Here is a 24410-nt window from a genome sequence, read left to right on the forward strand (position 1 = left end):
GCTGCACCACACCATCTGTCCCAGGGGATCTATCTGCAGCTTCGGCTTAACATCTTCATTGCCGAACACCACAGGTGGCGTCACGAATCATTCACTCATAAACTTTATTCCATCACTTAACCCCTTTTACATGGGTGCCCAGGGCCACGGACCAGGTCACCACTGCTGTGACATTCCCCTTTGAGAGACCGGCCTGGTACCGAGTACCCCACAGCCCTGTCAAGAAGTAATTTGATTGAAACAACTTTTGGAAGATTTCAGCAAGCCATTAGCTCAGCCAATAGTTATCTATGAGGACAACCAAGGATGCATTAAACTTGCCAGCAGTGAGAAGTTTAGTGCAAGGACTAAGCAAACTGATGTAAAACATCACCACTTATGTGACTTAGTTGAACGTGGTGTACTCGAGTTTAATTTTTGCGAGTCTGACAAGATGATAGCTGATGATATGACAAAGCCATTATCAAGAGCCAAGTTTGTGGACTTCATAACTGCAATGGGACTAACAGGATAAGTAGTTGTTGAGGGGGGGTGTGGGAATATGTTTGGTGCAACAACTCCTTTCCTGCCTAACTGTTTAGTTGCTAGATTTCTATGCTCTTTTTAAGGTTAAAAAAAAAACCTCGCTGAGGCTCAGACAGGGAGAGCATGTGACTGTATTTCCTGTATTCCTATGTCTATGTAAGAGAGAAGTAGCAAGATCAGACTTTGATAGATCACTGTTCTTTAAGAAAAACAGGTCACCCACTCACAACACATTGCCGTCCTATTAACTGAAAACACCAGAATATATTTTCACCTTCAAATTATCTGCTAATCTTAAAGGTTCACATACTGTTTCCACTCAGAGATGTGTGATATTGGATCATTTTCCTCAATAAAAAAATCTCATTTGTCTCAAAAAATATCATTTGTTTGATATGATTCTTTTTGGTTACTTTTGGGACTTGTGTAAAAACCTGATGTAGTTTTAGGTAAAATGTATGCAGAAATATCAAAAATTCTGAAAGGTTCACAAACTACCATGGACCATTGCACTAGCTTGACTAGCTGGTAAATTGTCTGATTGGTTGATTAGCTGGATGGCAGGCTATTTAGTTGGTTGGATAAAGAGCAGAATGGTTGGTTGGTTGGTTAACTGGCTAACTGGTTGACCAGTTGGTTGGCTGGCTGCTTTGTTGGTTGGAGGGATGGTTAAATGGTTGCTTGGCTGGATGGTTAGATAGTTGATTGGTTGGTTGGTCACCCAGCTGACTTGTGGGTTGGTAGGAATGTTGGCTGATTGATGAAATCCCTTGTTCATAAAACCAAGAGAGAAAAATAAAGTATTATGTTGTTACATGGTTCAGTCAGTAAAGGTAGCCAAAGACAAATCCTGAATTTAAAAATAATATCTCCTCATTATTATGTTTTGCTCACCAACCTTCATGCTACTCATATGTAGGAATGAGAGGTAAAACTGATGATTTTCTGCTAAAGAAAAATGAAACATGGAAAATCGTTTTGCCCAACAAGGAGAAGCTTTTGTGGTTTATTAATTCACATACACAGTAGATACAATGTCTGAATGTATTTCCTTAGACCCACTAAGTGAAATAAATCTGCGACCCACTCTGTTCATCAGAAATATACCCAGAAGGCAAGCAATTGGCTAAAAACTCATCTGTATATGGAGTTGTCTTCCTCATTGGCCTGCTTCCTCATTGAAGGTCAGGACTGGATTCAGAGACGTCGTGGGGTCTGAGCTCTTAGATCTCCACTAATGTTATATGACTATTTTCACATTTTATTGACAAATTAGAAATTAGAATATATTTTAGATAATTATTTCTAAATGTATTTTCTTTTTATAAGTTGTTTTTATTTTGGCTGTTACTTGAAGGTGTTATGGCTCAGTGCCAGGTAACATGTTTTACTTTGTGATATCACTTTCTCTTCTTCTCGGCTCAGTAGTCCTAACATACACGATATTTAATGTGTTAAGTAGAGTCTGATGGGCATCTCCTGTGTACACATCAGAAAATTCACTAATTCACCTTGGTCCTCCGCCTTATCTTGTTTAAACAAGCTCTGGAGCCTGATCGATGCTTCAGAAGGTTCCGGAACAAGCCGAACACAGATTAAATTGATTGCCTCGGATGTGCATTCACATTAACATCTCGCAGAGAGATTCCTTATCTTATCTAAATCACAGAAAAAATGTATGTGTGGGATAAGTGTGACAGGTAGCATTTGGTGGAACAAACACTGATCAGACTCCAGCAATGACCTGATCTAGTTGGACAACTTTCAGCAAGGACCACATTATGCAATAAAAGGGCCACAAGCTTTTTCTGCTGGGGTCCCCTCAGATAGACCAAGATAATGTCCAAGCCTTGAGAGACAAATCAAGATAATACCTAAGCATCCTGAGACATACCAAAATAATGTCTATAAAATAAGTCTACTGAAATTAAATATATTTCTCAATTTTCCTATTTTGCACCCTAAGCCTAGTATTTAAAGTCTAGATAACACTCAACAAGGTACATAATATGCCATAGAAGGTCCACTCATCCTCTAAAGAGCACTAAGGAAAGGCCACATTCTGCTATATAAGGGCCACTCACTCTCAAAAATATTGTGGTAAGGGTCTCCTTTTAGAACAAAAAGGCAACTTCACTTCATTAATATACAGGGTGGGTCATCTATATGGATACAACTAAATAAAATGGGAATGGTTGGGGATAAAGTGGATTGATCATCATGGGCCAGATGAATTGCCACCAAGATCTTCCGATCTGACCCCCTTAGACTTTTATCTTTGGGGTCATCTGAAGGCAATTGTCTATGCTGTGAAGACACGAGATGTGCAGCATCTGAGACAACGGATACTGGAAGCCTGTACTAGCATTTCTTCTGCGGTGTTGCTATTAGTGTGTCAAGAGTGGGAGAAGAGAGTTGCATTGACAATCCAACAAAATGGGCAGCACTTTGCGTACTTTTTATAAGTGGTCATAAACTTGTAAATAACTCATGACAGAATATGTATGTTAAAACCAAGCACACCATTGTTCTTCTTGTGAAGCTTTCAATAAGTTTGATGTGTCACATGACCCTCTTCCGATTGGAAAAAATAAAGTTGGATCCAAAATGGCTGACTTCAAAATGGCCACCATGGTCACCACCCATCTTGCAAAGTTTTCCCCCTCCCATATACTAATGTGCCACAAACAGGAAGTTGATATCACCAACCATTCCCATTTTATTTAGGTGGATCCATATAGATGGTCCACCCTGTGGAATTCTATTAGCTCTGTATATTTTAGTCCATAAATACTGGTTTGCCTTCCAAAAGGTATGGCTTGAAAAATGTTTTTAAAGAGAGTCTATCATCAGAAAATGACTTACAATAATATTTACCAATAGGATATCTAATAAAAATCTATAAGGCTTACAAACAAATCTTAAAGCTAAATATTTATTAGAAAAAGTGAAAAAAAAGCCACTACCTCATACAAACAAAAAAGACAAAACCATTAACCCTTAGCACACTTGGAAATGCTAAATTTGCATATCCTCATCAAATGGGTAAACTGAAATTTGAGGTGAATGCCCAAAGTCATGGATAAACAAGATCACTGTCTACTGCACCAACTGGCGATAAGCTTTTATCCCATACCAATGTTATATTAGAAATAGATACCCCCTGTTAGGCGCCGGGATTCTCCCTCTGCACAAGGTGGATCCCAAGCCTTATCTCCCTCTGCGGTCCCCCATTCAGCTTCGACCACAATGGGAGCTGCTCAGCAAAAACATAAGTCTCAGCATCTTGCTCAGACTCGTGCTGTTCGCTTTGTCGCTGCTGCCTCTCCAACTACAGCTATAGTAACTAGCAATAGGCAGCAGTGAACAGACGTTCCAGAGGCTAAGTCAAGAAATCACCCTACTGGGCATGCTCGTTAGGTGGCGAACTCTAATTGGTGGTCAGAGTCAACGGGTAGACAGTCGCACTCAAAATTGAATGTCACTTGCATCAGAGTCATTAAAGGAATTATTATGATTTTTATTAATTTTTTTTCCAATAAATCAAGAAAAGTGAAAAAACACCACAAACAGAGATCAGATTCCAAACATGAGTATTACACGGTTACGTTTCGACCTATACCTAGGTCTTTCTCAAACCATACTCAATAGGAGTGTCAAGGTATATGGAAAGAGGACAATTTTTCAGAGCCAAAGTAAGGGCTGTGGCAAGAGAGCGGCAGGGATAATTGGTGGTCAGTCATCAGCTGCACCGGTGATGTGGCAGTCCCGGATTGGTCCACGAGCAAGGTCCTGTCTGACTGGACTTAAGCACAGTCTATAAAAGGGTCTTTGGGCGCCCATCGGGGACACGCAGCAGCACCTTTTGTAGACAGTCTCCGCACCGGCGACACCAGACGTAGCGCCACCGGGCATGATGAATCAGGAACGGGAACGGAGGCCCTGCTCAGCTCAGCGTAAACAGTAAGGGCCTCCTCGGCCAGACTTTCGGATACACAAGGGGCCGCGTGCTGTGGCTGAGTAGCGGGGACTTCTTGCGGAGCTGCTGGCAGAGCCGGGGGAACTCTCACCTTCTCCGACGTCGCAGCCTCCATCACATCTTCCCGCAGCTTCTCCCGCAGTCTCTGTTCTTCACCCCGCCGTCCGGCGGGGCTGGCCTCCTGGCTCAGGGGCTCCGCGGGGAGGCTTCCCGGTGATGTCTTTGGCAGCCGCTCCTGTAGGGTCCGCAACCGCTCTTCTCCACCTGAGATCTGGAAGACTGTCCATGACTCCCAGCGGGACTCGATCTCCCGATGCCATTGCCACTCCAGGTGCCCGAGGCCTCCTGGCACATATTGTTTCCCCCAGGGATACGTTGGAGAGGGCCCCAGTCCATCCAGAACCATGGCAAAAACTCGGACCTCTCTCCTGCGTTGGAGTAATACCGCCATCTTGGGCAGAATCAGCTGCTGCCTTGGATTCTCTGCAGCAACGCAAATCCGCCACAGCGTCCCAATTTGTAATCCACAGGTCAGTAATTGGTAGTCCACAGGTGTTTATAATCCAAAATAGAGCAGCCCAAGTTTTTTCTCAGTCCTTCAGACGCAGGTCTGCTGCACAAGATAGCGTATTAGCAGCGGCGATCCTGCCGACTACGCCAAATGTAGAGGTCGGTGGGCCGAGCTGGGGGGGGGGTGGTCCCCCTCTTTACCGCGCAGAGATAAAACAGACAAGATGGAGGCAGATTCTGGATGCAACAGGTCCAAGTTTATTTCACTCGCCGTCCGTCTGACTGCCTCAGAGCACACCGCACTTTCTTTACCTCACAGCCCTCCGTTTCCACGGCCGCTTCTCACACACCGTACTCTATACTGGGGACGTGTATGCATACACCGTCCCCTCTGCACTCGTCGACGCTCCTGACAGGTCCGTCACTGTGGCCGCCTTGGGCCCATAAACCAACAGCACTTCCACTGATCAGTCGTCGTGTCCAACACGGTGTCCCACACCCGGTGTCTCGTCTCTTCTGCGGTTCTTCCTGTCAGGACCACCCCCCTGATGTTCTCTTTCCTCAGTCCCCCTGGTACAGTTTTCCTCACAGCGCACAAACTGGGGACTGGAATCTTCTGGAACCCTCCCTCAGTATTTATATCTTTCCCGGTTCCCTGTAACTCCGCCCCCCATGACCAACGGTTTCCTAGCCCTAAGCTGCTGTCAAGTCCTTTTCCTCACACTCCCCCCTGCCACTTTGTGGTCACCCAGGGTACTGCCTATCACTTTTACTGCCCAGCTGTTATCCATCTGTTATAACTGACAAGTACATCTGTCCGTCAGGTCACTGTCCCTACATGTATATGACACTACCTGCAGATATCATCTTGATCTATAATTAAGTCTGACCTTAGTCTCACCCATGCCTGAGCCTAGGGATATAAAACGCAAGTTGCGCCCTCTGTCAATGAAGAATGGCCCTAGGTGTAAACTGTGTGTTATTTCAACCAGCACTGTATAGTTACAAATTAGTAAACTATTGAGTCCCACACATAACTGAATGACTGCCTGCTAGAGTTTATACAGAAGGGAGCCCCTCCCAAGGCTCCCAGCAAAGAGCTAGTCACCTACCACCTCACTGCAGTAACACAGGTGGACAGGAAGGGAACATCTAATCTCAGCATTCTAAAAGCTAGATTGCCACATGCTGCCGGCGTCCATCTGTAAGTGTGGTATTAGTGTGGCAGTGGTGCCTACCGACCAGGTCAAGGATTGCAGCAGTATTTTCAGACACGAGTCGCAGTCTAGTAGCTCACCAATAGGCATTTGCTTTGGATGTGGAAGAGTGTCCCCTCACCTCCTGGGAACCTATGCAGATGCACACAGGTTGCACCGATGGTATGTCTACCTCTGTTTATACCAACATCTATTACTCCTGACTTCCCCAATAACAGGACCCCTATTCTTCACCATGCTTTCCTGTGTTCTCTAGGAAAAAGTAGTTGCTAGACTCCTCTGCCAGAGTATTATCTCTGCACTGAAAAAAAGAATTGGACTTTGCATGCTGTATTCTTCTCTCCCCCAACAGATGTCGTCTGGAGGCTCTCAGACATACTAGGGTGGTTTCACATTAGCGTTTTTGTGTGCTGCGTTTCATGCACACCTAAAAACGCGTGAAAAACGCATGACAACGCACCCTTTTTCTGACGCATGCGTTTAAAAGTGCAGCGTTTACACACGTTATGCGTTTTTTGCATGCGTTTGCGTTTTTATGCGCATGCGATCGAAGAAGAAAAAAAGGACAGTTGAAATTCAATGATAAAAACACAACCAATGGGACACAAGTGGGCGTGTCTCATGGGATTATTGTAGATATACCATTGTACCATTGCAGAGAAGAAATCCTCCCATTTTGCTCCTGTCTCCTACGTCAAGATGGATCTTCAAATGGACAGTTTGTACCGCAATCTTGATTTGGATCTTCGCTTGTTTTTTGCTTTTGTTGTAGCTTGTGACGAAGAACGGAAGAGAGAAAGACGGAGAAGCCGGAGTCGGCGATTTTGGCGACACCCTATTGTGGAAGTCCGGAAGAGCTTTGGAGCTTACCACTCTTTATTCACTGAGCTAAATAACAATCCAGACAAATATTACGACTACACAAGGATGTGTCAAGACAGTTTTCGTTATTTGCTTTGACGCGTTGAAGGAGCTATCACCAGGCAGGATACCCAGCTCCGGAGAGCGATTGCTGCTGTGGAGCGTCTGTTGGTGACACTACGGTACGTAATATTTCAAAAAAACAGCCTCCGATAAGTATTATTGTTTGGCAATGTACTTATTTATTTTTTTTTATTTCTCTTTTTATTAGATTTCTGGCTACTGGAGAGACATTAACATTGCTCCATTTTCAGTACCGGATAGGAATTTCAACACTCTCTGGGATTGTTGCAGACACCTGCCGGGCTTTGTGGGACATTCTTCGTGGCGAATTTTTACCAATACCCACCATGGAAATATGGAAGGACAAAGCTGCAAAATTCCAAGAATTTTGTGATTTTTCCCAACTATATTGGAGCAGTAGATGGCATCATTTGGACGTGCTAATGATTCGAGAACATTTAAAGACTCAGACATGGGCCAACGATTATATCTGAATAATTTCAATTTCCCTCAGCCACAACCTCTTCCCAACACTGAAGGACCTGCAATGCCATTTGTTGTGGTTGGGGATGAGGCCTTTCAGATGTGCGCCAATCTCCTTAAACCATATTCCAGTCGTGACTTGGACCATACTAAAAGGATTTTTAACTACAGACTGTCCAGGGCAGGAAGAACTGTGGAGTGCGCCTTTGGTATCCTTGTCTCAAAATGGCGCATTTTGCAAACATCAATTAATCTAAAAATTGAAACAGTGGATGAGATGGTCAAGGCGTGTTAGTGTTTGTGGGCTTATTATTTACTTTTCTGTGCTGTTCATAAAAAACCTACTACCATTTTTGGTAATGTTGCTACCAATAAAATACACCTTTTTTAAAGAAAAAAAATTCGATTTTATGTTTCATTACACCTGGTGAAATTTACCTCCACATGTGAAATTTTGATAACATATTTTAAAAGAAAACGTAGAAAAATGTTCTATCCTGAGTGCAATAGTGCCAACAACTGGCAAGGTGATCTGACCCCCTCATCTTTGTGTTGTATTGGACACCTCATAGCTCAATGAAAGATACCTAAAGCTGCCAAGCTAAAAACAAAGAAAAGTAGAGGAGTATATTGTACATTGGAACTGACATTGAAATATGAGGTGTCAAAAATCTTTTGTCTATATGGCGCATGGTGTGCTGCCGGCGACGGGAGAGTCAAAGAACAGTCATTGGTTGGTGAAAAAAAAAAACATTTATTTGTCAAAATTACTGATACTAAGGTGGAAATTTACGGGAAAAAGGGGGATTGCTAAGTGGGAGATTCGCTTGGGCTTGGCGAAGGGGATGTGCCAAGTATGCTTGCTGGAACTTCAGGGATACTGGAGGTTGACACATTGGGAGGTGAAACATGGGAAGGTAAAGACAAAGGGGTAGGTGATGCTGGAGGGGGTGATGTGTAGGAGGTGATGGTGGAGATACATGGACAGTTCTCCTTTTTCTTTTTTTTTGAACGGTGGCTCCGCTGTGTTTGGGTACACGGCCTGGTGGTGGGTGTGGTCAATGTACCCTGCGTCTGCTCGGTGTGGTGGTCTGGCCAGGTGGTGGTGGTGGACCTCCGCGCATGACCAGGAACCAACGTCTGCTCGGTATGGTGGGCTGGCCTGGTGGTGGTGGACTTCCTTGTATGACCATGACCCAGCGTCTGGTCTGTGTGGTGTGCTGACCTGGTGGTAGTGGACATCCTTGCATGAGCAGCACTCGACGGAGCGGGGTAGTGGCGTTCCCCAGCACCTGGCATGGTGTAGTGGTGTTGGGCGGCTGTGGGCATGGTGGTGGATGCACAATGATATGCAGCAGAACTCGGTATTAGACTTGACAGCTGTGGTACTGGTGGAAAGGCTGCCACTGGTGGTGGCTGCATGAACCGAGTCTGCTGCATAGCATTCACATATGCTGCATTGTAAGCCTGCATCACAGTAAGCTGGAGTTCCGGCGTTAGGTTTTCCGACATGCCCTTCTCTATGGCACTAAAGAAATGTCTTGCTGGTCTCTGGAGCTCGACTTCCAGTTGTTCAAGGCATCTGGTGACATTGGAAAAACCAGTTTGCACTGTGTCACCCAGCGCCTTGAAGCAATTCTGGAAGATCGTGCCCAAATGTACAAACTCAGGCATGAGTGGCCTGTCTGAGCCCCGCTGCAGCTGGCGGGAAGAGCCATAAAAAGGAGGGGCAGAGGACTCGGACAGGGGAAGACCAGATGAACCGGCTGCCGGTTCTCCAGACTGTGCTGCAGACCTACTTACCCCTTCGCTGTGGGATGTCTGGGACGGGTCCGATGGCGTTTCATGAAGGACAGATCCTGATGCCGGCCCAGGTTCTAAGGTGCTGCTATGGGTTCTGTGAAAACAAAAGAAAAGGAAACATTACTATACAAAAATTTCAATTTTAAATTCGCCAACTCCTGTGGAATATAAAAATTCTGATTAGGTAAACACAACACAATGGAATCCAACAAGAAAATACTTACACTCTGCGAGCAAGGACCGGTCTCAGGAAGCTGAGGAGACGATGGTACTTATTCTTCCTGGTCCTTGCCCCAGCACCGCTTCGAACCTGGCCCTCCTGCCTCAGGTCCCTATTGAAGCGGTCCTTCATGGAATGCCATCTAGTTTTGACTTTCTTCACTGTGAAAGGAACCAAAAAAAAATGTAGTAATAGCAATTTTGGCTATGATAAAACAATCGTATGTGATGCAATAAACTCGCAGGAGTTCATCACATCACTCACTGTTGTGTGATCATGGTCAACTCTATCACTGCAGCGTTGTCATAATACTTACGAAAGTCCTTTTGACCCCTAGCTGAGGCATTGTCCCATCCATCCCACAGCGATTTGGCCACCTCGTTCCACAGGCGCCGTATCACCACTGCGTCGGAACGCAGAGGATCACGGTTGTCCCACAACGGAATCCGTTCATGGACAGATGTGATGAGGAGGTCGTTATTCACCTCCTCCTCGTCCCGCTGTGGAACCTAGAATTGAAATAAAGACATGAATGTTTGAATGATATAATATTTTGACCCATTTACTCGTAAGGGTGGTTTGCATGTAAATCACCAGGCCAAGTTTTACAATTATGTCCAATGTCCCTTTATGAGGTAATAACTCTGGAAAGCTTCCATGGATCCCGGTGATTCTGACATTGTTTTCTCGTGACATATTGTACTTCAAGAGTGGTAAAATTGCATTCATTTCATTTTTCCATAACAGGTGATAAGGGGGGGTTGGATTTACTATTTAGAGCGGGTTTTTATTTTTGACAGCTGTCGCACGATAAAATATGCTTTTTATTGTAAAAATAGTTTCTGCATGACCATATTTTCACAGCTATAATTTTCACATATTTTGACCCACCGAGTCATGTGAGGTCTTATTTTCGGCGTGACCAGTTGACGTTCTGTTATTGGTAACATTTTCGGACATGTGACATTTTTGATCGCTTTTTATGTCAATTTTTGGGACGCAGAATAAACAAAAACCATCATTTCCAGAAATTCTTTTGGAGGTACAACGTTCCGCGTGCGGTAAAATTGATATAGCAGTTTTAATGTTTGGGTCAGTACGGTTACAGCGGTACCTCATTTAAGTAGTTTATGTTTTGCCGCTTTTATGCAATTAAAGCAATTTGATATAAAAATAATTATTTTTGCATCACTAGATTCTGTGAGCTTTAAGTTTTTCATTTTTTTGCTGATTACGCTGTGTGATGGCTCTTTTTTTGCAGGACAAGATGACGTTTTCATCAGTACCATCATTATTTATATTCTTCTTTTTGATTGCGCAATATAGCACTATTTGTATGATAAAAAAGCATTATCTTTTTGTTTTTATTTATTTTATTTTTTTTTTACGGGGTTCGCCACAGGGGTTAACTAACGGGACAATTTTATAAGGCGGGTCGTTACGGATGGGGCGATAATGGCAATTTCTTGTAAATTATTTATACCCTTTTTATAAACAATTTTTTTTACATTGTCACATACAATGTCACAGGGGGGACATATAACGTCATGTGACAGATCGCTGATCTGTCATATCACACATCAATGTGACAGAGCAGCGATCTGTCACAGGCACTGCTGCAGACTTCATCATGGGGTTAAAAAAAAAAAAAAACTTACACGCCGTGTTGCCACCGATGCTCGACCCCGAGTTGGCTGCTCCTGTCCTTCCTCACCACTTGAAGAGCTCTGTGAAGAAAAAATAAAATTTTACACATGTGTAGAAGTGACAGTGAATACTTACAAACAGTTGATAATGTATTCACTTCACTTGGTTGTCCACTGTGGGAATTCTCACTGGTTGATGCCATGAGCCTCCTGAATTCTGCAAGAAAAATTGCACCAAATAAAAATTACAATATACTGCAGGGCAAAAAAAACAAAAAACATTAGCTGGTATACTTACATGTCCCAAAGCTGTGCTGTCCTCTCCAGAGTCAGTAGAATTGTGAAGTACAAACAATGCCCACCCACTATATTTATGTATTTTTTGGGGGGGTTGGTCTAGACAGTCCCTGCTCAGACAACGCAAGCGCAAGCTAACGCAGTCGTGCGCATGTCTCTGCGCACATAAGCGCTCCCATAGACTTTAATGCGTTTTTTTGCGCACTCCGTGTGCAAGAGTGCGCATGCGTTTTAAGACTGAAAATTGACGCCAGAAAAATGCAACATGTTGCGTTTGGCGCCACACGACGCACTCGACCAGAAGACGCATGCGCTGCAAAACGCATACGAACGCGTGCAAACGCAAGTCCATGTGCCCCACATGCTAAAGATAGGGCCGCATGACGCATGCGCATGGATGCGCCGCAAACGCAGCACACAAAAATGCTAATGTGAAACCACCCTTAGATGGTTGGCCGATCCTGCTGAAAGGAACAGTGGTCCTCACTAACATAAGTGTAATCCAGTGTGCAGGTTAAAGGATTCTTCCAGACTTTATTAAATCATAATAGAATCTAATTTATTCTACAAAAAAAAAAAAATTCTGACTTCTTTCCGATGGATAAACCGTCCTCCGTCGTAGCATAAATACAATGAATAATACAACAAAGTTTATGAGATTACAGATGCCAATGCAACAGGATTCTGTGAGTGACTTTTTGCTGTACAGCACCACTAAGATCTGTTATATATCCCAGTCCCACAGACTTGTAATGATGCCACACGGCAAGAAATCATGTTCATTCAAGGTAATAAAGGCACATCTATACTACTGTGTGCAAATCTATAACATCGAGGCGTACTATGTGCATTGACAATTGGGCACGTGAGTTCATGGGAGTTACAGGACAGTGCACTATATGGCACAGTAAAAATAGGAGGGGACAAATTTAGTGAGAGGACCTTGTTGGCAGATGGTGTTGACTGGTTTGCTCCGGAAGGTACAGCACTCTCTCTTGGCACACTGATATTTTCTGCACCATTTAACAAAATCGAGATAGATCCACGACACACACCGCTCTAATTACTATTAGTATACTCATCGGAGCTTTTAACATGAGTAGTTACCCAGTTACCCGGGACATGTAGTGTAATCATTTCCTGCAAAGTATGCACTTGTGTGTCTGTTATACACATATATGTGTGTATATGTAGAGTGTGTATACAGTAGTGTACTGTATGTCGGTTTTGTAAGTGTATATGTTTAAGTGTGCATCTATTATGTGTGTGTATATGTGTATTTTAAGTGTTAATGTATGTCTGTGTATTGTGTATAAGTATGTGCATAAATGAGAATATTCAGTATGTGTGTCTACTGTACATGTTGGATATGATTTTGCATTTGCATTCTGGTTGTGCATAGATTGTATATGTATGTGTGGGATTGTCCTATATGTTCTGTTACTTGTTATAAAATAGCATACCCTTCAACAATGTAAAAGGAAACACATGTCAACATTTAATTGGTCTAACATGTTCACGTTTCCAGCAACTCCACTGAGAAAAACGATATTGTCATTGGATTCCCATGAATGAGCGAATCAATTTGAGGTGAATTAAATTTGTGTTGAATTTTATGAAATTTTATATTCCAAATAAAATAATTTGAGATATAATTTTTGGTGAATCACCAAAAAATGACCACTACCATTTTATACAAAGCAAAATGGAATTTACTCCATTGATTCTTGCACCCTGTGTACTAGCATTATACTACCCAGCATTGGCTGTTATTTAATGCAGGTATTTTTACTGATGATCCCTCATCTTGATTCCATGTTGTTATTCTCCATTTATGTGAGATACACTCATGCTTGTATTTCTTTGGCTCACCCGCCATCTTTTTATTGTATCTTTGTATTTTGGCATATTTTACCTATTTATTTCTATCTTTCAGGGCTCATACTCACTTGCAAGAGACTCGCACGATTCTCGTGTGAGTTTGTCGCATGAGAACCTGGCACTGCCGCAGGCACTTGGACCGGAGCGTGCGGCGGCATAGAAATACGTGTAGCTGCACGCTCTGGTCTGAGTGCCGGCGGCAGTGCCAGGCTTTCATGTGAGAGACTCATATGAGAATCGTGCGAGTCTCTCGCAAGTGAGTATGATCCCTTCAAAAGATCTAAAAACATTTATATATTTTATTGACTATATTTATTTTTTTGCCTTCTGCACTTTTTCCTGTCGCTATATCAAATAGACTAAAAACTAATTCTCTCCATTGGCACATAACGTGGCATCACCTGGTTATGTGGGAAAAGCAAGCTGGCCCACAATATAAGCAAGATTCAGGCTGTTCTCCTGACCCTTCTCGTCACGATTGTCTTTCTGGAAGCGAGGCTCCATCATTAAGTAGTATTACGTCATCTTCTGGCCATCATCATCATCCACAACTACAGCTTGTCATACTGAGCCTACTTCTCCTACTCCTTGGCACCATCATATGTGCAGTCTTGATTATATTACCAGGAAACAAGCATGCACTCCCAGTCATCCATTTGCGTGCAAGCTCAACTCCCACCCATCTGACCAGGTTGCTGGTGATACCACTTAATGGCATTAACTGCCTTTTGAAAAATGCCAGTGGAAGAAACCCAGCTGGCAAGGTTTCTTGCAGAAACGGGTGCCACTCTGAGCTTCGACATGTAGAAGCACATGGGACATTCTCTAGACTTGCCATTGAGCTCGAAAGAAGCATATCTTTCAGGATTTGCTAAAATAGAGTCATCTGCCTGAATACTGCTTGATTTGCAAAGTTGCCATACAACGGAATATGATGATGAAGCGTATGTTGGAACATCTGAATGAGCAGCGTAAACCAGTGACAGATTATCACACACCAGGCAAGCTGGAGCTGGGGCCACTTTGAATTCCACTATTGGCAGCTGCCATTTCCATGCAATTGCAGATAGACAGTCACAATTCTTCTGCTTGGTCACTCAATTCTATTACTATACAGTATTATACTGCTGCTGGGAACCCTACTATCAACAGAATAAATAATCCTGAAATAGGGATTTTTGCACATCTGTTTAAAAAGCCATTACTTCTTAATTTGTATACATACATTGGAAGAGGAGTAGAACTCTAGTTCAACCTATTGGAAGTAGTAATCCTAAAAGTAAACATCAACCCTTTAATGAGCCTTGCCATATGACTTGGGATAAAAGCCAAACCAGAAACTCAATTTGAAGACACGGTATTTCAGGGTATTGCACCTCCTTAGTGCAAAGTATGAGATCTGATTTGGCTAGGTGAGAGACTTAAAACTGGGATCTAAGGGGTAACGTTTCTCCTTGAGGAGAGTTACAAGCCAGGCCTGGCATATCAGAGTAAGGAGACTTATATGCCACGCATGCATGGCACTGACAAGGGTCAATAACCCGAAGCACCGTGTCTGCAAATTGAGATTCTGGTTTGGCATTTATACTAAGTCATATGGCAAGGCTCAGTAGTCCTCTTCCTATCCTATAAGAGGCAATTTGCATATTTAATTTTCCAGAGGAGCATGCACGGTGTATAAGTCTCCTCACGCTGAAATGCCAGGCCTGGCTAGACATTCTCCACTAGGAGAAACATTACCCTTAGATTCTAAACTTTTGAAACAGCAAACCCATTGCTGCTCCCACCCCCCCACACCCCCACCCAAAAAGGGAGATTTTTTGGATGGGTAGGTAAAAACCATTGACTTTTAATTTTCTAAACATCAAACCAATTTACGCTCTCATAAATTTGGACAATTTTGGGTAAGCTTAGAGCCCAGTCAGATGGCCGTATTACTTGCCACGAGGATGGCTTACAATCCTGACTGGCCGTCATCTCTCCTGACCTGACCATGACAGCGTGTATTTCTATGTAGTTTTCATGCTCAGGTCAGTAGAGCTGCCAACCAGTCCGAGTATTGTGATGCCATCCTCGCACGAGTAATACAGTGTTCTGAGTGTGCCCTTATAGAAATGCTATAGCTTCTACATTTAAAGGGAACCTGTCGGCAGGATTGTGCTGAGTAACCTGCAGACACTATCAGGTTGGCGCTGCTCTACTGATTAAACTGACACATTTGTTGATTAAGTCTGTCTTGTGGTTGTTGCTTAATCTTTGTTTTCAGTTTTGAGTTAATGATCTGCTCGTGCTTCAGGACAGGCGTGAGGTGCTCTGCTTAGGTATTCATCTGTATGGCTTCTGACAGGTCAATAAATAGAGATGGGCGGACACCTGGATATTCATGTCTGATGTGTTCCGCCGAACAGTTATAAAAAGTTCAGGTTCCGGTACCAGAACAGTACCCGGACCCCATTCACTTGAATGAAGGGCCCGAACATCCAGTGTTTGCCACACTGTCATGTGCATGACAGTGCAGCAAACACCGCTTCTAATTGGCGGTGAACCGCAGTGACCTCGGTGAGATCACTGCTAGAACACTGAAAAAAAGTCTCACAGTGCAGAGGCAAGTTCACCGGAGTTCCCTGAGAGAATTTCACTGCGTTAAATTTGAACTGCAGTGAACTCGTCTCTGTACGTGAGTCTTTTTATCACTGTGCTAGCAGTGATGTCACCGAGGTCACTGCAGTTCATTTGCCGACTGGGAACTCAACCTCAGTGACTGGTATTAACCTCGATGACGTCATAGCTAATCACTGAAGTTGAGCTCGCAGCAGCTCATTCACCAGTGGTTCTCAGCCTGGACAGTCGCATCTTGGCACCATCCAGGTTGAAAACTGTCTATCCCCCAGACATGAATTACAGCATGTGACAGAACGACGACAGGTGAGGGATATTGTTGTTTTTTTATTTTTGTTTTATTACAGGAGACAAGGAATTCAATGGAAAGGGCGTTATGTTAGTATAACTGTGTTTGATATATTTAAATAAAAAAGTAAAAGTGTGTTTTGTTTTATTTCGAATAAAGGGCTCTGGCTGTGTCTTTTTTTACCATACAACTATAGGATTAGTATTACTAATCCATGGGCTTGAAGTCACTGGGCAATACAAAGGTGTCATCAACCCCACAAATATGAACCCGACTGCAACCAATACAGCTGAGCAAAGGACCAGAATCTAATAGCTGCGCTTTTTCTGAGCAGCTACTGGCTGCTATTTTTAGGCTGAGGGGGTCCAATATCCATGGCACCTTAACAGCCTGAGAAAACTAGTTCACAGCTGTCTTCTTTAGCAAAGCTGGTTGTCAATAATTGGTGGGACCGCATGTCTTTTTTTAATTATTTATTTAAATAATTTAGAAAATTGGAGTGGGGACGCCTCTATTCTTGATAACCAGTCTTGCTGAAGCTGACAGCTGAGGATTGCAGAACTCATGTATTTATTCAAATTAGTGATCACTCAAACAAAACTGACATTTCGGCCGGGGTAGGTCTTTATCAAGGTACTATCTAAATAGAATATAAACATCTGGTCATATATCGAGAATTTAATTAGTATGAGGGATTCATCGTGTCAAGTGAACATCAGCTGTGAAGACAAGAAAATGATAACAAGAGCATTTTAATACGTATGACACAATGCTATATTGCATCATTAAAGATGAAAAAAGTAAATATGTATATACATATCATGTATTTGTATATATAGATATATAGTATATATAGTTATATACTTGTACATATACAGTACAGTATATGTATATTTATTGCATATATTGTGAGGGGTTGACTCACTCAGCTGCTTCCCAAGGTAGACAAGAGGAATGCGTCTTGCGAAAAAACCTGACCCAGTATGACAGGATGTATTAAGTTTTTTACTACCCCAACCTCATGGGACTTTGTACCACAGTCTGTTTCCGTGGTCACTTTGGCTACAGGGTAGTCTTTGGCATCTCCGCGTATGCAACAAACGCCCACAAACTTATTAGGGATCAGCTAGTGGGATAGTGTAGCACTGATTAAGGTTACTAGACTGCCAGAGTCCAAAAGTCCAAGAACCATTACTCCATTGATGGACACGGTTCACAACTGCAGCCCCTCGATGGTTTGACAGTCCACACTGTAGGCTGGATAGGCATAATAGGAGCAGCGCTTGCCTAGGCTGCAGTCCATTGGTTCAGCGGACATATGACACCTGGCAGCTACGCGTCCAGGACTGTGACATCGCCAACAGACCACGTCCTCAATAACAGCCTTAGGGGACCCCTCCACGAGATTGGGACACCCCCTATTTGTGGGTCTAGCCAACCTCTGTGGTGCGCCCTCTCTCCTTTGTTTACCACAAAACGGGGAAGTGGTGATGTCTGGTTTCCCAAGAGATTTCTCAACAACCTGGTATCACTCAACCAGGCTAACCAGGTTGTCCGCATTATGATGGTCGCCTTGGGAAACCCAGGTCTGTTTTGGCCTGGGAAGGGAGTGGATGAAGCTCTCCAGCACCACCTGCTTGACCATCTGGGCAGGAGTGGAAGTCTCTGGCTGCAACCACTTTTGGACTAGGTTCAACAAGTCAAACATTTGCGAACAAGGGTGTTGTGGCCAGCATACGCCCAGAAGTGGATTCGCTGACCTCTAATGGATATAGTAACTCCCAGGTGTGCCAAGACTTCAGTCTTTTACCCCTTCATGGCCAAGCCTATTTTGACCTTAATGACCAGGCCATTTTTTGCAATTCTGACCAGTGTCCCTTTATGAGGTATCGTATTTTTCCGACCATAAGACGCACTTTTTTCCCCAAAAATTTTGGGGGAAAGTGGGGGGTGCGTCTTATGGTCGCAATACACGTCTAACCTGGTGGCTGGTGGCAGCGGGCGGGGCTCTGCGGTGCGGTGGTGGCAGCGGGCGGCGCTCTACGGTGCGGTGGTGGCAGCGGGCTGTGCTCTGGTGCAGGGACGGCTGTGGCCTTCGGGAGCATGGACGCCGGAAAGATGGCCGCCGGTCCGGGGACGGCGCATGCGCGGGATCAGATCTCGTCCCGAGATCTGAGGGGACGAGATTCAAATCTCGGCAACGAGATCTGAAGCTGCGCATGCGCCGTCCCCGGACCGGCGGCCATCTTCCCGGCGTCCATGCTCCTGGAGGCCACCGCAACATGGCGGCGGCCAGCAAGGAAACTGCGGGGGCCTCCGGGCTGCGAAGAAATGCCGGCGGAGCCGCTGCCACCACCGCAGAGCCCACCTGCCCCAGTGCAGCTGCCCCTGCCCCAGCACTGCTACCCCTGCCCCAGCACAGCTGCCCCAGCACTGCTGCCCCTGCCCCAGCACAGCTGCCACCACCGCAGAGCCCACCTGCCCCAGCACTGCTGCCCCTGCCCCAGCACAGCTGCCCCTACCCCAGCGCAGCTGCCCCAGCACAACCAACCTGCCCCAGCACAGAGCCGCCACCGCACGAGCCTGGACCACTGAATGACCCCTGTGACTATTTCTCCACCTGTGCCGGATCCCTTCCCAGGTAAGCTGAATTCGGCCTGTAAGACGGACCCCCATTTGACACATTTTTTTTTTTCCCTATTTTTTCTACTGAAAATTGGGGTGCGTCTTATGGTCCGGTGCGTCTTATAGTCCGAAAAATACGGTAATAACTCTGCAACACTTCAATGTATCCTAGCGATTCTGAGACTGTTTTTTTCGTGACATATTGGGCTTCATGTTAGTAGTAAATTTAGGTCGATAATTTTTGCGTTTATTTGTGAAGAAAACTGAAATTTGGCGAAAATTTTGAAAGTTTCGCAACTTTCAAATTTTGAATTTTTTTTCTGTTAAACCAGAGAGTTATGTGACACAAAATAGTTACTAAATAACATTTCCCACATGTCTACTTTACATTAGCACAATTTTGAAAACAAAATTTTTTTTGTTAGGAAGTTAAGGGTTAAAAGTTGACCAGTGATTTCTCATTTTTACAACAAAATTTACAAAACCATTTTTTTAGGGACCACCTCACATTTGAAGTCACTTTGAGTGGTCTATATGGCAGAAAATACCCAAAAATGACACCATTCTAAAAACTGCATCCCTCAGGCTACTCAAAACTACATTCAAGAAGATTATTAAACATTCAGGTGCTTCACAGGAACTAAAGTAGCGTGGAATGAAAAATGGACATTTTAATTTTTCCAACAAACATTTTCTTTTAGCATCATTTTTTTCATTTTCACATGGGCAACAAGATAAAATGGATTTTAAAATTTGTTGGGCAATTTCTCCTGAGTACCTCGATACCTCATATGTGGTCATAAACCACTGTTTGGGTGCACGGCAGAGCTCAGAATGGAAGGAGCGCCATTTGACTTTTTGAATGGAAAATATGCTGGAATATTTAGCGGTTGCCATGTCGCGTTTGGAGAGCCCCTGTGTGCCTAAACATTGGAAATCCCCCACAAGTGACCCCATTTTGGAAACTAGACCCCCCAAGGAACTTATCTAGATGCATCGTGATCACTTTGAACCCCCAGGTGCTTCACAAATTGATCCATGAAAAAAAAAGTACTTTTTTTTCCTCAAAAATTTTCTTTTAGCCTCAGTTTTTTCATTTTCACATAGGCAACAGGATAAAATGGATCCTAAAATTTGTTGGGCAATTTCTCCTGAGTACACCGATACCTCATATGTGTTCATAAACTACTGTTTGGGCGCACGGCAGGGTCCGGGAGAGAAGGAGTGCTATTTGACTTTATGAATGGAAAATTAGCACCAATCGTTATCAGACACCATGTCATGTTTGGAGAGGCCCCCCTTGTGCCTAAACAGTGAAAACCCCCCACAAGTGAAACTATTTTGGAAACTAGACCCCTTATGGAACTAATCTAGGTGTGTAGTGAGCACTTTGAACCCCCAAGTGCTTCACAAAAGTTTATAACGCAGAGCACTGAAAATAAAAAATCATTTTTATTTTTTCCTCAAAAATGATTTTTTAGCACACTACTTTTTATTTTCACAACACTAACAGGAGAAATTGGACCACAAAAGTTGTTGTCCAGTTTGTCCTGAGAACTCTGGTACCCCATATGTGGGGGGGGACCACTGTTTGGGTGCACGGCAGGGCTCAGAAGGGAAGGAGCACCATTCGACTTTTTGAAATGAAAATTAGCTCTAATTGTTAGCGGACACCATGTCGTGTTTGGAGAGCCCCTGTGTGCCTAAACTGTGGAGCTCCCCCATAAAAGACCCCATTTTGAAAACTAAACCCCGTAAGGAACTTATCTTGATGCATAGTGAGCAATTTGAACCCCCAGGTGCTTCACAGAAGTTTATAATGCAGAGCCGTGAAAATAAAAAATATTTTTTTTCCTCAAAAATTTATTTTTAGTGCAAAATTTTTTATTTTCACAAGGGTAACAGGACAAATTGGACCCCAAAAGTTGTTGTCCAGTTTGTCCTGAGCACGCTGGTACCCCATATGTGGGGGGGACCACTGTTTGGGCACAAGTCGGGGCTCGGAAGGGAAGTAGTGACATTTTGAAATGCTGACTTTGATGGCATGGTCTGCGGGCGTCATGTTACATTTGCAGAGCCCCTGATGTACCTATACTGTGGAAACCCCCCACAAGTGACCCCATTTTGGAAACTAGACCCCCAAGGAACTTATCTAGATGTGTGGTGAGCACCTTGAACCCCCAAGTGCTTTACAGAAGTTTATAACGCAGAGCCGTGAAAATAAAAAATCATTTTTTTTCCTGAAAAAAAAGATTTTTAGCCCGCAATTTTTTTTTCACAAGAGTAACGATAAATTGGACCCCAAAAGTTGTTGTCCAGTTTGTCCTGAGTACGCTGGTACCCCATATGTGGGAGGGGACCACTGTTTGGGCACAAGTCGGGGCTCGGAAGGGAAGTAGTGACATTTTGAAATGCTGACTTTGATGGAATGGTCTGCGGGCGTCATGTTACATTTGCAGAGCCCCTGATGTACCTAAACTGTGGAAACCCCCCACAAGTGACCCCATTTTGGAAACTAGACCCCCAAGGAACTTATCTAGATGTGTGTGAGCACCTTGAACCCCCAAGTGCTTCACAGAAGTTTATAACGCAGAGCCGTGAAAATAAAAAATCTTTTTTTCCTCAAAAAAAATTATTTTTAGCCCGCAATTTTTTTTCCACAAGGGTAACAGGAGAAATTGGACCCCAAAAGTAGTTGTCCAGTTTGTCCTGAGTACACTGGTACCCCATACGTTGGGGAGAACCATTGTTTTGGCGCACGTCAGGGCTCAGAATGGAAGTAGTGATGTTCTGAAATGCAGACTTTGATGGAATGCTCTGCGGTTGTCGTTACGTTTGCGAACCCCTGATGTGCCTAAACAGTAGAAACCCCCAACAAGTGACCCCATTTTGGAAACTAGACCTTCCAAGGAACATATCTCGATGTCTGGTGAGCACTTTGAACCCCCAAGTGCTTCTCAGAGGTTTATAAAGCAGAGACGTAAAAATAAAAAATCATTTTTTTTCCACAAAAATAATTTTTTAGCTCCCAATTTTTTTTATTTTCCCAAGGGTAACAGGAGAAATTAGACCCCCAAAGTTGTTTTGCAATTTTTTCTGAATACGCTGATACCCCATATGTTGGGGTAAATCAGTTTGGGCACACATTGGGACTTGGAAGGTAGGGAGCACCGTTTGACTTTTTGAACGCAAAATTGGCTGGAATCAATGGTGGCACCATGTCGCGTTTGGAGACCCCCTGATGTGCCTAAACAGTGGAAACCCCTCAATTCTAACTCCAACCCTAACCACAACACTCCCCTAACCACAACCCTAACCCCAACACATCCCTAACCCTAATCCCAACCCTAAGCATAACCCTAACCCCAACACACCCCTAACCCTAATCTTATCCCTAATTCCAACCCTAACCCTAATTCCACTCTAACCCTAACCCTAATTGCAATCCTAACCCTAATTCCACCCTAACCCTAACCGTATTTCCAACCCTAATTCCACCCTAACCCTCGCCTTAATTCCACCCTAACCCTAATTCCAACCCTAAACCTATCCCTAATTCCAACCCTAACCCTAGCCCTAACCCTAATTCCAACCCTAACCCTAACGGAAAAATAAAAATATTTTCTTTATTTTATTATATGTCCCTACCTATGGGGTGATAAACGGGGGGTTTATTTACTTTTTATTTCATTTTGATCACTGTGAGAGTTTATCACGGTGATCAAAATGAATGAATGGAATCTGCAGTCGCAGATTCCGGCGGGTGCACTGCGCATGCGCCCGCCATTTTCCAAGATGGCGGCGCCTATGACCCAGAACCGCGGGACACCGGGAGCGAAAGCGGCACATGGGAGGTGCCAGGGGGTGGGAGGGGGGGTGATCGGAAGGCGGGGGAGCGAAGGGAAGGCGAGGGGAGCAGATGAGGACAGCGGCGAGGGGGACTGGATCGGTGTCTCCAGCCATGTCTGATGCTACTGCAGCATCGGCCATGGCTGGATTGTAATATTTCATCAATTTTCATTGATGAAATATTATCATCGCTTTGATTGGCTGTTTCACTTTTAACAGCCAATCAGAGCGATCGTAGCCACGTGGGGGCGAAGCCACCCCCACTGTGGTGAAGTACAAAGCCCTGGTCACCTGACCCGCAGGAGGGTAATTAATTCATGACGCCACATAGGCATCACTGGTCATAATAGCACAGGTTTTCGGGAAGGGGTTAATTTGGCATATTCTTTGGCATCCTGGAGTGCTAAGTCATAATTAGCCTTTTGATGTTCTCCCGACAAATATGGCACCGGCACATCTGCCAACTGCTCTCACAGAAGTTTCTCCCATTCAGCCACCCTCTTGAAAACAGTCAGAGAGGCTTCCACATCATCCCCCGAGGTCATTTTTTACATGGCTCACCTTACCGTTTTCCAGATGTGCGAGTCCTGGAGTTGGTGAGGAGACCGCCGACCTCCCACGAACAGCTTTTGTGAGGAGTTCCATTTGTCACGCTAGAGCCTCCTGCTGCTGTTGCTGCTACTGTTTAAGCTGCTGTGCCAACAGTTTGTCTCCTGTTGCGCCATTTGCTGCTGTTGATTGGCTAGCTTGTGATACTGTTGGACATGGACCGGATACTTCACAGGCTCTTCCATGTTGCCGGATGTTTAGTGCTGGATGATGGATTTTACCCAGGACCTGCAGTTGTCCACAGCCTCTATGCATATTCCTGGAATACTACCCGCATCCAAAAGACCACATATGAAGGGTTGACTCACTCAGCTGCTTCCCAAGGTAGACACAGGAAAGCTTCTTGTGGTAAATCACCTGCTGGTTTATTGTGGAACAGCATAAACCATAGCAGGGTTCAGCAAAGTAAACAGAGCTTTTCTGGCATAACTGTGAGATAGCAGGAAATGGAGGATGCAGTGATGAGCAGGAGGCAGAACAAGGGTTTATCACAGGGAATGCTCCATGCAGGGAAGTAATGGGTTAATAGAGAGTAAACATGAATATTATGTCTATATAACAACAATGGTTCATGAAACAGGTAAACTTATCAGTCTGCTGGTATCCTCGCTGTGAAAGCTTGTAATCCCACGATGGCGTCCACGTAGGTGACGCATAAAGTCTCTGGCATGATCCTGAAGATAGTTGAGGAGCTGACTCCCGACAAAGGCTTTCCTAAGCGTGGTCCCACGTTACCAGGTTGACAAACATGCGGTGACTCAGTCTGTGGAATCACCGAAGCGTGGGTCAGTTTATCGGTGGCAGTGGGCGTGATACTGCCTGGCTCTGTGTGAAGCACCAGGTCAGTCTTAGGCCACAAGTCCGCAGCATTCAGCGGGATGGTGAGAGGAGGCTTCTCTGTGTTAGAGTGAGTTGACACACAGCTACTGTCTGC

The sequence above is a fragment of the Dendrobates tinctorius genome, unplaced genomic scaffold (assembly GCF_039654945.1).
Source record: "Dendrobates tinctorius isolate UK_male_01 unplaced genomic scaffold, ASM3965494v1 ptg000032l, whole genome shotgun sequence".
NCBI classification, from domain to species: Eukaryota; Metazoa; Chordata; class Amphibia; order Anura; family Dendrobatidae; genus Dendrobates; species Dendrobates tinctorius.